This window comes from Branchiostoma lanceolatum, chromosome 11 (genome assembly GCF_035083965.1).
Source record: "Branchiostoma lanceolatum isolate klBraLanc5 chromosome 11, klBraLanc5.hap2, whole genome shotgun sequence".
Taxonomy (NCBI): Eukaryota; Metazoa; Chordata; class Leptocardii; order Amphioxiformes; family Branchiostomatidae; genus Branchiostoma; species Branchiostoma lanceolatum.
This window is the reverse complement of record NC_089732.1, coordinates 11,006,147-11,018,967: the sequence shown is the minus strand read 5'-3', so window position 1 is coordinate 11,018,967 and position 12,821 is coordinate 11,006,147.

Here is a 12,821-nt window from a genome sequence, read left to right as displayed (position 1 = left end):
GGCCTGGTGGAGGCAAGTCCGTATCCATCGTGTCGCTTTCTCTTTTCTTCATACCTTCAACTGTGACAGGCCTAAACTGTGACACATTATGTAAAAACAAATTTACGGATAAACTCTGATCAGACGTTTATGTATTAAGGTCAACTGAGGTCTAAATTGATTTCCAGATTCTGCACCATATCGTCATCTTCCTCATTGGATGTTGCGTGACGTCACAACAAAAAATCAGCCACCGCCATGTTGGTGGTTTGGATACATCCAAGATGGCGACCGATCATTTGGGACACATTATACAAATGCTCTCTAGTTACATGCAGAGGCAAGATGTAGGCATGCTGAGGTAGAGGTAGATCCGATGTTTGGGGTACTTGTCATACAATGGCGTATTTAACCAACCAACATGGCAGACGCTAGATTACGTCATAGTCACGTGAGTGATAACCAACCAACATGGCGAACGCTAATTACATCATAGTCACGTGAGCGATAACCAACCAACTTGGCGGACGCTAATTACGTCATAGTCACGTGAGTGATAACCAACCAACATGGCGGAGGCTAATTACATCATAGTCACATAGTGATAAAATTCTATATTTGTGCTTGTTCGAAAGGATTTTGACGATGTGAATCTCTATGTTTCCATAGGTTCACTTCTTTCTGCTCTCTTCACGAATATCATATCAGCAACGTTTGTGTACCCATGGACTAATGTACAAAAGAAGTTACCGATTCCCAGGCGTCAAAATTATCAGAAGGATCAGAACTGCTGTATAGTAAAAACTACTGGGATCTAGGACACTTATATATATTCATGTAAAGAGCTTCTTAAAAGAATTTGAGTGTCTCCAATTAAGGTTCAGTCCCTCCGTTGCTCACGTCAATGGTAGACTGTATCATTTGATCCATTGTTTTTTATGTTGTTCCTTTCCGAAGCCCTCATCGTAGTTTCCTTTGGTCTTGAAGAGTTGCATGAAGTGTGGCTTGCAGAACAGTCGCCGCTCCTGACTGGCGTAGCTCCCCAAACTAAGAATTAGAACAAATGGGAAGAGAAAATTATTAAAACTGTGCAAACTCGACGACCTGTTTTACACATAGAGTGGCATTTCTCGCTCTAACATATTCGGTTATAATTACACTGGTACATAGTGTTGCGTACCATAACTCATATTCAGGTTTAGGTCCAGAGGTCCGGCACGATTTATGGAAGAGTTTAGATGGTTTGGAACACAACAAAAGAGATCATAATCCAGAAATAGTTTTGCGAGTCCGTAAAATACGCAATAGAAGCCATAATTTCAGTTATTAGTCCCTCCGTTTTGTTTAAAAAAAAACCCACTTTATATTGGGGTCTTGCCCAAAGGACTATATACCAAAAGTTCTTAATATTTATACAACAATGCTAACACAACAGTATTTGGCTAAGCTATTGACTGTACGTATCATAGGGTGCGATCGATATCACTGTTGCCCTGATTATGTCAAGTAACTAGATATACAATATGTTAACTATTGCCGCTGGGAATTGTCAATATTAAAGGTACTCTACGGGCAGATCTAGAGAGCTGGGGTTTTGGACGACATTTAGGCGTTTTGAGGGCCATACATGGTGTTGGCGGCCGAAAGAAACCTTGACAAATTAAAAAGCCGACATAAGTGCATAAAAAAAGACGTTAAAACAAGCCTAAACCCAATTTCTGCTTGGCGAGTTTATCAAAAGTACATACGGACTACATGTAAGTAGAATAGAGGGTTATATAGATCAATTCATGCAAATTTATTCATGAGATGTAAATTTATGTAAATATATACGAAATGTAGCTAATGAGCTGATTAACATAAAAATGTAATTAAACCTTTAAATTTATGCATATCAAAGAGATAATTTATGCAATTTTATCCATCAGATGCAAATCTATACAAATTTACGCGAAATTTAGTTAATGAGTAAAGTAACATAAAAAGGTAATTAAACGTTTTAATTTATGCATAACAAATACATCATTTATGTAAATTCATTCATGAGATGTAAATGTATGCGAAAGTTGATTAATGAGCTAATCAGCAAAAATGGAAATCAAACGCATAGATTTATGCATAACAAGGATATGATTAATGCGAATGTATTCGTGTGATGCAAATTTATGCGAAATTCAGCTTATGAGCACATTAACGCGATCGGTTCATCTATGTATAACTAATAGGTGATGTATACATCACTATGTGATAATGTATATGTCGACGGCCAGTGACCCAAAGGGGTCAAACCGGTGGTGACCTGTGACGTAAAGGGCCAAACCGGTGGCGTCACAGCAAGCATCATGGGATCGTACGTTTATCTTCTCTAGAAACATCGCACCAGAGTGCCTATATCATCTTCAAAGTGCTCCGGAGTAACTTATTACTCCCAAGTAAGAATTTACTCCGGCGCGGAGTAGATTATTGCTCCGGAGTAATGTAAATTACATGTAACACAACAACACAAAAGACACCAGGATATGGCGACACTCTTTCGCAACACGTACTTTATTCATCACTCATCGATCAATAATGTACCAAGGAAGTCATAAGTCAACGTGCGGTTCGTCCTATAGGTTATGCCCAACATGTGGGAAAGTTGTACGTGCTGTTGGTGGTAGGCCGAAATTGTATTACTTCAGAACGAGGTAGCCATACTTTTTCATCAATGTCTGTTCTGAGACCCAGTTCTTGCTGTGTACGATCTCATTACTGTGACGAGGCAGCTCAGCAAACTCTATTAGATAAAACTTTTTGCCAGCACGTTTCGTCTCCTTGATCACGTGTTGAGGGACATCGCTTGCACGGTGAGTTATTGGAATTGTCCAGTCCCGATAGAGCGTCCACTCGTTCTCGTCACCACTGTCGTAGTCGTACTCTTCACTTTCATCAGATGATGCCCATTCGGAAGACAGATCTGACGCTGTATCACTCTCGGAACCACTTTGATCACTGTCGGTTTCTGTCGTCGAGACTACCTCCTGGGGGTCCATCACCGACTCTGCTTCTGAGACGATTTCTTCGTCTTGTGACAACACCTGGCCATCGTCTTCGTCGTCGTTGTCTTCTCCACCTTCTTTGCCATCCGTATCATTTTCAGACGACGTGTCGGAGTCGTCGTCAAAAACATCGCGCTGTCGGTATGACCCCGTCTCGGTATCTACGACGACCTCTCCCGAGGCAATAGCTGACTCATCTCGGTGTTTTCTTTCTTGATGACGATCGAGGTTGAATTTACGATCAAACTCCCTATCACAAACCTCGCAGACGTAAGGCATGCTTCCTTTCTGTTCAATGGACAGCAAGAAAATGGTGCGATATTGATGTACACACAAAGATATAACATGAATGCAAATAGATGCTCCGGAGTAAATTTTTACCGTGGAGTAAATTTTTACTCCGGAGTAAATTTTTACTCCGAGGAAAATCATAACTCCGGAGTAAATGTATTACTTGTTAGTAACACGCACGCACGCACGCACACACACACACAAGTGCACAGACACACACAAACATTGTGTGTGTGTCTGTGCACGCGCGCGCACGCGCGCGCGCGTGTGTGTGTGTGTGCGTGCGTGCGTGCGTGTTACTAACAAGTAATACATTTACTCCGGAGTTATGATTTTCCTCGGAGTAAAAATTTACTCCGGAGTAAAAATTTACTCCACGGTAAAAATTTACTCCGGAGCATCTATTTGCATTCATGTTATATCTTTGTGTGTACATCAATATCGCACCATTTTCTTGCTGTCCATTGAACAGAAAGTTGATTAATGAGCTAATCAGCAAAAATGGAAATCAAACGCATAGATTTATGCATAACAAGGATATGATTAATGCGAATGTATTCGTGTGAATTTTTTGCACACGCACGCACGCACGCACACACACACACAAGTGCACAGACACACACAAACATTGTGTGTGTGTCTGTGCACGCGCGCGCACGCGCGCGCGCGTGTGTGCGTGTGTGCGTGCGTGCGTGCGTGTTACTAACAAGTAATACATTTACTCCGGAGTTATGATTTTCCTCGGAGTAAAAATTTACTCCGGAGTAAAAATTTACTCCACGGTAAAAATTTACTCCGGAGCATCTATTTGCATTCATGTTATATCTTTGTGTGTACATCAATATCGCACCATTTTCTTGCTGTCCATTGAACAGAAAGTTGATTAATGAGCTAATCAGCAAAAATGGAAATCAAACGCATAGATTTATGCATAACAAGGATATGATTAATGCGAATGTATTCGTGTGAATTTTTTGCACACGCACGCACGCACGCACACACACACACAAGTGCACAGACACACACAAACATTGTGTGTGTGTCTGTGCACGCGCGCGCACGCGCGCGCGCGTGTGTGCGTGTGTGCGTGCGTGCGTGCGTGTTACTAACAAGTAATACATTTACTCCGGAGTTATGATTTTCCTCGGAGTAAAAATTTACTCCGGAGTAAAAATTTACTCCACGGTAAAAATTTACTCCGGAGCATCTATTTGCATTCATGTTATATCTTTGTGTGTACATCAATATCGCACCATTTTCTTGCTGTCCATTGAACAGAAAGGAAGCATGCCTTACGTCTGCGAGGTTTGTGATAGGGAGTTTGATCGTAAATTCAACCTCGATCGTCATCAAGAAAGAAAACACCGAGATGAGTCAGCTATTGCCTCGGGAGAGGTCGTCGTAGATACCGAGACGGGGTCATACCGACAGCGCGATGTTTTTGACGACGACTCCGACACGTCGTCTGAAAATGATACGGATGGCAAAGAAGGTGGAGAAGACAACGACGACGAAGACGATGGCCAGGTGTTGTCACAAGACGAAGAAATCGTCTCAGAAGCAGAGTCGGTGATGGACCCCCAGGAGGTAGTCTCGACGACAGAAACCGACAGTGATCAAAGTGGTTCCGAGAGTGATACAGCGTCAGATCTGTCTTCCGAATGGGCATCATCTGATGAAAGTGAAGAGTACGACTACGACAGTGGTGACGAGAACGAGTGGACGCTCTATCGGGACTGGACAATTCCAATAACTCACCGTGCAAGCGATGTCCCTCAACACGTGATCAAGGAGACGAAACGTGCTGGCAAAAAGTTTTATCTAATAGAGTTTGCTGAGCTGCCTCGTCACAGTAATGAGATCGTACACAGCAAGAACTGGGTCTCAGAACAGACATTGATGAAAAAGTATGGCTACCTCGTTCTGAAGTAATACAATTTCGGCCTACCACCAACAGCACGTACAACTTTCCCACATGTTGGGCATAACCTATAGGACGAACCGCACGTTGACTTATGACTTCCTTGGTACATTATTGATCGATGAGTGATGAATAAAGTACGTGTTGCGAAAGAGTGTCGCCATATCCTGGTGTCTTTTGTGTTGTTGTGTTACATGTAATTTACATTACTCCGGAGCAATAATCTACTCCGCGCCGGAGTAAATTCTTACTTGGGAGCAATAAGTTACTCCGGAGCACTTTGAAGATGATATAGGCACTCTGGTGCGATGTTTCTAGAGAAGATAAACGTACGATCCCATGATGCTTGCTGTGACGCCACCGGTTTGGCCCTTTACGTCACAGGTCACCACCGGTTTGACCCCTTTGGGTCACTGGCCGTCGACATATACATTATCACATAGTGATGTATACATCACCTATTAGTTATACATAGATGAACCGATCGCGTTAATGTGCTCATAAGCTGAATTTCGCATAAATTTGCATCACACGAATACATTCGCATTAATCATATCCTTGTTATGCATAAATCTATGCGTTTGATTTCCATTTTTGCTGATTAGCTCATTAATCAACTTTCGCATACATTTACATCTCATGAATGAATTTACATAAATGATGTATTTGTTATGCATAAATTAAAACGTTTAATTACCTTTTTATGTTACTTTACTCATTAACTAAATTTCGCGTAAATTTGTATAGATTTGCATCTGATGGATAAAATTGCATAAATTATCTCTTTGATATGCATAAATTTAAAGGTTTAATTACATTTTTATGTTAATCAGCTCATTAGCTACATTTCGTATAAATTTACATAAATTTACATCTCATGAATAAATTTGCATGAATTGATCTATATAACCCTCTATTCTACTCATGTACGTTACATGCAGGAATTGAAATCGTGCCAAATGAGTGTCCGGAAAAACTAGATATTATCTACAAAGGCACACATATCCTCTCTACCGGTCGATTTGTATCTCTGGGCCCTATGCCAGCACGCAAGGCAACTTTCCTTTACCATTACATTTTCTAAGCCCCTCTATAACCCCCTATATAGCAAACAAAGGTCGAGATCTTCCTTCAATTTAAGGGCAAAATGGTGATTTTAGTTTTTCGACCTTTCAATCCAAAATCCTGTTAAAAACAGGGGGTTCATTGCTTCCTAACGGTCAGGATACAATTTGGATTAATTTCTGAACCAAATCGATGTAGCTCAGGGGAAAACTATCGACGTTACTCTCCAAGTAGATGGGGTGAGGAAAATCGTTACAGCACCCCACTACTTTCTTTCTGTTCTTACCTGAGTACTTTCTTACAATGGGAACACCTGAAGCAGGCTTTGTGGTAGATAACTCCGTCCGCCGTCAGTTTCTCCATCTCGTATACAGACTTTTCGCACACGGTGCACGGACTCGGTGGGGTGGGCGCCTTCCATGGCTACATGGAACACAGGAGGAAATATCATTTATTCATTTATAATGAAATAATAAACTATTCTCCAACTCAAAGAGTTGACTCGCCAGAATTTTCGACCGAATCTCTCGGTCTTCTTCAGCTATCTGACCCAAGTGCTGCAGACACGTGATTTTCCGCACGTGTCACGTCGGTACTGGGTCAGAGTTCGTCGGAAGTCGGTACCGCCTCCCGAGGAAATATTATAACAATACTGTAGTCAGGCCCGAAGGCTAATTGCAGGGCTTATCAGGGCTTTAAATGTACATATTGTAGAATTTTGGCGCCAAAACTGGAAACATTTTGAAGTAAAAAATTCCTTTCAGACTGACAATCGTAACTAAATCTCAACACATTTGCGTCATTTTTTTTTTTACATTTCCATCGTTGGTACTTGAACAACGCGAAAGCAAGCTGCGCGAAGTCCCCTAATTTTCGATAGCCTAGCCTGAATGACTTTGTTTTTATTTTTGATCCGTCATACGTACCTTTCCCAAAATGATAAACAAATGATAGGCAAACTGTAATCCAGTCCTAGTTTAAATTCAGCTAGTGGTGGGTCTGATTATAATTTTGTATACGTAGCCAGTGGCATATGAAATACTATTCTATGATTTGGAAGATAAATGGATTGGATGATCAAAGTAGAAAGACCGTTCTAAATGTAAAATATACGCGTGATGCCTTTTTGGAAATACCTTGAGTCAAAACGTCAAGAGACAAGAGAACATAAAGGCGTACAAAGGGCATTATATAATGTCCTTGGGTGTACACATATGATATAAAAACAATAACGGTCATATATCTCCCTTTTCCCCTGAGGGCAGCTTAATAGGTCAGAGGATGTTCAGATGAATTGATTTGGACAATGGTGACATTGATCAACACACTACCATAACACCGTGGGCACAGATATATTTTATATTCATCTGTTTTACACCCGGGTGGGGAGGGGGGTAATTTTACTGGGAATGGCGCAGAGCTTGTTTTACTGCCATGTCATAAACTAGTAATTTAAAGGGATGAATTGTACGATCTCTTGCGCAGACGCACTGCGCAGTTTTTTGTTGCTCGTCGGTTTTGAAGGACATTCTTTATATTCCATTTCACGAGTGCACAAAAATATCAAATCATGAATTCCTTGGCTTCCTTTGAAATTCACAAGATGTATTTCTTTCTTAATTTGGTCCAAGTCGACCCCCTTGTCACCAGTGGACTCTTCTAATATAGCGAATTGGAGTGACGTTCCGCCTATTGTGAAAAGGCCGTCTCGGGGTAGCTGACCTGGATATCCCACGGGCAATTCATCCGTTATTGGATATATAGGGCAACCTGTCTGAAATGTGTCAAATGGTGCATACAGATATTATGCATCCCCGTATTGTATTGAAGTCTAATCTAACTGAACGTTATTGACTGTCCAAGCAGAAGGGACGAATAATCTCATCGTATGTTCTCACTGTCCTGTAACGTTGCTTGTCTATGTGTTTGTTAATGTGTGTCTACGTCCATTACGTCGCAACTTAGCAAAGGTCATGCAAAAAATAGCCTCTACCGGACTCCTTAATTGGGTTGCTGCCAAAATTGTAGAAAACGGCCAAATATATATGCCAAATAATTTGTTGCGGCCAAGGTGCTACAAATGGGTTGCATATGTGTAACTCCATGGTCAGCTAAGTCCTCTGCTATATTATTCTGAATAATCTGGCTGGTTTTACCACTTTGGCAGAGACCGAAGGAGCCTGGTAGAGGCTACAACTACCTTCCTATCTGTTTGATTTCTCCACCCCACCCCACCAATACCGAACCTCCCCCTTACACCTTGCTACATCGTCACGGCTGTTATTGATTTTCTCCCCTCCGACAATGGGCGTCACAATACAAGAGGTCGTCCGGAAGCTGATCTTCAACCATCTCCAACATTTCTTCATTTACGTAAGGAGACCCCGAGAAAACAAACTTCACGTTAGACCACTCGGTACTAACAAATTACGCTTTACCGTATTAGGTCCGGCCGGAAATCCCTTAAGAAACCTTAAGGGGGTTTGTTATACCAGTGTAGTCAGGGCGAAACGCCGGCGGCACGGGAGCGGGGGAGGTCAAAATCCTTGCTGCTCAAGGAACGTAAATCTCCGTGAATTTCAAAAATTCGAAACGCAAGCGGTAGAATTCGAAATTCCATTTATACCTGAAACAGCCTGCGGGTATATCCTCTTGGGAATGTAAGGTTTTATAGAAATGTCAATATTTTGACGGGAAGCATTTTGACGTTGAATAGAAATAAAGGATATAAGACATGTCGACCATTTTTAGCCTTATCTAAAAATGCAGGCATAACAGTCCACTTGTTAGGAATGGGCCTGGGGAATTCTGTGGAATGTAATGTTATAGACTGTTGAAATATGGCCGTCAGTCTTTTGAGAGATAAAAACCGTTCCCGTATTTAGTTTGCCATGCGGGTATGGTGGACTACTTTAGCTCAGCAGATATGGCGCGTCCGAAGAAAGATATCCCTTAACGATACCGATGCCCTTAATATATCCGTCCTTTGCCTGCGGGTAGACAAATTTGTGAATGACCGTGATATGATTTATGAAGACACAAATACTGTTACAGTAGGCCTCGACTGATGCAAATTGAATTCAGATTCAAGTCATACCAATATCCGTACCCCGCCCATAAGCTTTTACTACTGAATGCCAGCGAAATCATAGCTGATAAGCTCGGATATTTGTTGTGTGCACGTGTATTATACTGATTGGTCCTCTCGTCATTGAGATCATATTCGGCACAAACCATTTATTGGAATGCCTTGTTTATTTATTTATCATTAAATCCTATCTGCCATCTGTCACAATTATCGCAAGGCTTTGTTTACATTCAACAAATGTTACTCTATGCGTTTATCTGTTTGTGCACTGATTACTGAAGACAAATGTAAACAATCAGTAAATGAATCATTCATGTATGGAATTAATGAAATGTGGTATAATTTGTCTGCGAGGTTTTCCTGTTTTGAGGGCCGGATGGCTGTACTGCAGTTTAGTCAGGGAAAATAGGTCATACCTATAGGTCATACTCATAGCGAAAACCTTTTTATGTACAGTACACGTATGCACTTCTATCACATGATACAGTATTAGTCTAGTACCGGTGGAACAAACAATCCAAGCACTGTTAGCGCTACGTACAGTGAAGACCGTACCCACGAAAATCTATCTTGTCCCAATCTACTATGTAAATGTAAATGCACACTGTGGTGTAAATGAAGACAATGATTACTCAGGCTTAGCGGGAAAGGTGTCTAGAATATGCATACAAAACAAAAAAAACACACGCAGTACCTACATCGTGAAGACTGAACGTCCTGCTTACCATGTTTCTTTCAGGCACAGGGCTCTTCCTAGTGGGTAGGGGTGGGTACGGCTATCGCTATCGCTGACCGCAGCAACTGTTGTGTGTTGGGAGTGTGTCCAGGGATGTAGCCGTCAGTCCACACCGGTTCGCCGGCTGTTTGTGAGATGGCTACCGGAGGTGTTCCACTGTTCCGTCCGCACACTTATGGCTCGGATTCTAATCGATACAGGCTGGAAACGCCTCACGTGATGCGCGATGAAATATAGGACTTCGATCCGTCCGCATGCGAGCCGTCCCCTCCTTGTGTCTGTTCTGACCGGTTTATCAGCGCACCAGCCTTTTGGGACCCACACATGTATACTTTCACGCTACATTTGGGGACCAATCATTACACTACCTCGCTGACTAATCGTTCTGAGTCGCACTCTAAGTCCTCAAATCAGGAAACCGCTGACGTCTGTTTGCAGTAGGCAAAAACGCCGGTTCCATTCGACGCAATGTCAACGGACATGTACGGAAGCCGGATGTGGAACCGACGGTGCATGCTATAACAAAGAAAATGTCAGGGATCGTCCTTAAGCGCTGATGACGCACTTCCGGTGGCGCGTGGTAATGGTGATAATGCAGACATCTGTAGCTCTATCTGTATTGGTCAGACGGTAAAACCGCATTGGGCGTAACATTAATCTTCAAGCAGATGTTGGGATAGGAAATTGTAATGTTTTCTGACTGGCCGTGCTTCTCTTATAGTTAGTTACAAAACAGTATATGCTTTTCTACTCCAACATCTGCTTAGATATTAGCGTAACACACGTGTCTAGCTTTTCAGGTATGAGATTGCCACGGGTTTTATATGACTGTATCAACGGACTTGTCTCTTGAGGTTAAAAATGACTATTTTGTTTTAAAGTGGCAAGCCATAGCTGTCTGACCTTTTAGATCCTTTTTAGTGGCCTTACACCAGACGTACAACTGAAAGACGTACACTTGTGTCTCGGCAAAGTACACTTTTCCATCCTCAAGAAACTTTAGAATATGTCGCTACATTACCTGAAAAGTGGCATGTTTTAACCTCTGAGGACAAACGTAATACGATACTAGCTGCCAGTATATATCGTAATAAAACCATACTACGCAAAATTGGTCTTCATATACAGTACCAATATAAGCGCTGGCTGTAGATCGAAATGAACCTCAATTACAGGGTAGTAAACTCAGTTCATTACTACTTTGTGATTGCCGCGATCGTATTTCGAGTCAGAATGGAACTACTCGCTGTCATCTACTACGGAAGGGGTCAGCATAGTTTTAAACAAATCTTCAAGTTCAAGCAAAAATATGCCGTGCTTTGGTGTGACGTCAAGTCAAGCACTATCACATAACCAGTGTGGATGATGTATTTCGTATGGAGCCAAACTCATATCTAACCGACGACTTTACTTTACTCTTAAATGGCATTTCTGTTTGACACTATATTGTACCTTGCAAACACCGGTAACGGTGCCTGAGGCTCAGACCTAGGTGCGCGCGATATATCATTTCTGATTTCTATGACAGCCATACAATGTACTTACATTTGTCACCTTCAACGTACGTTATAAGATATTTATAACCCTGATAGAGCATGCATGAGAGGCATTGCGTGTGACGTTGGGGCCCAGACACTAATTTGGGGACGGCCGTGATATATTACAAAGTTAACGCATACGGGGGGAAAGTACTCTCCAAGCAGAGGTTCGGCTCCAGCTTGTTTGTTTTTTAAAGTCTTTTTATGCGGTTTTGGCTTGGCGACAACGGGGCAATATAGAAAGCCCGACAAAAACGCCTAGGAAACGGAGCCGAAACCAGCTGCTTGGAGAGTAAAGCCTAAAGGGACAGTAACGTTACAAATAACGGTTTCGCAAGCTTAGACGATTACATAACCATAAAAGAAACAGGAAAATTTGTACTTTTCACTCTCCGAATTCCGAAACAAAACAAAAACAGTACAAACATTTCAAATATACGAAATTCAGAATATATTCCAGAAGTACACACGTTGCGTGCTTTAATTTGCTTATCGATACGAGATCTACCACAGTCAATTTCCGTTGATGTGTGTAAACACAGTCTAGGTGGTTCATTACTGCTGGTGGTGTCAAGTTTCCTATCACTACTCCGTCACTGTCAAAGGAAAGTGAGCTCGAGCGTATGCACTGTACACGTGACCTCCAAAAATCAATGAATGGCTAGAATGAATGACCTTGCGTGTTGTTTGCTTCCCTGTCAGCTGTGGGTCCGTGTATGTACGTAAGTTAAGGGGCGGCACATTAAACATTGTTAAAACGGTTGTGGGTAGTGGCTTCGGGTTGCATGAAAAATAAATTTATTTATTCATTTATCACCAAATTTATTTATTTATTCATATATCGTCAGATGCAAGAGTTCCGAAAGTACACTAGCATTGTATACGTAGTTCACAACGATACGAAACCCAGAGCCTGACACACCTGTATTAACGTTACATGACAGAAAACAAACAAAAAGTAACGGTCGCAGTGGCGGGAGTACTTTCCTCCTTTCTCAATTTTAATATGGGTACCCTTTCCCTTCTAAAATGTCATTCCTTTCTTCTTCTTTCCTTCTGTCCATTCCGATAGATAAAATTCCAGAATTGAATACGTGTTATATGTATAAAGCCACACACATGGGCGCACTGTGTGTATGGAGCGTCACTCAGGTGAGACAATTTA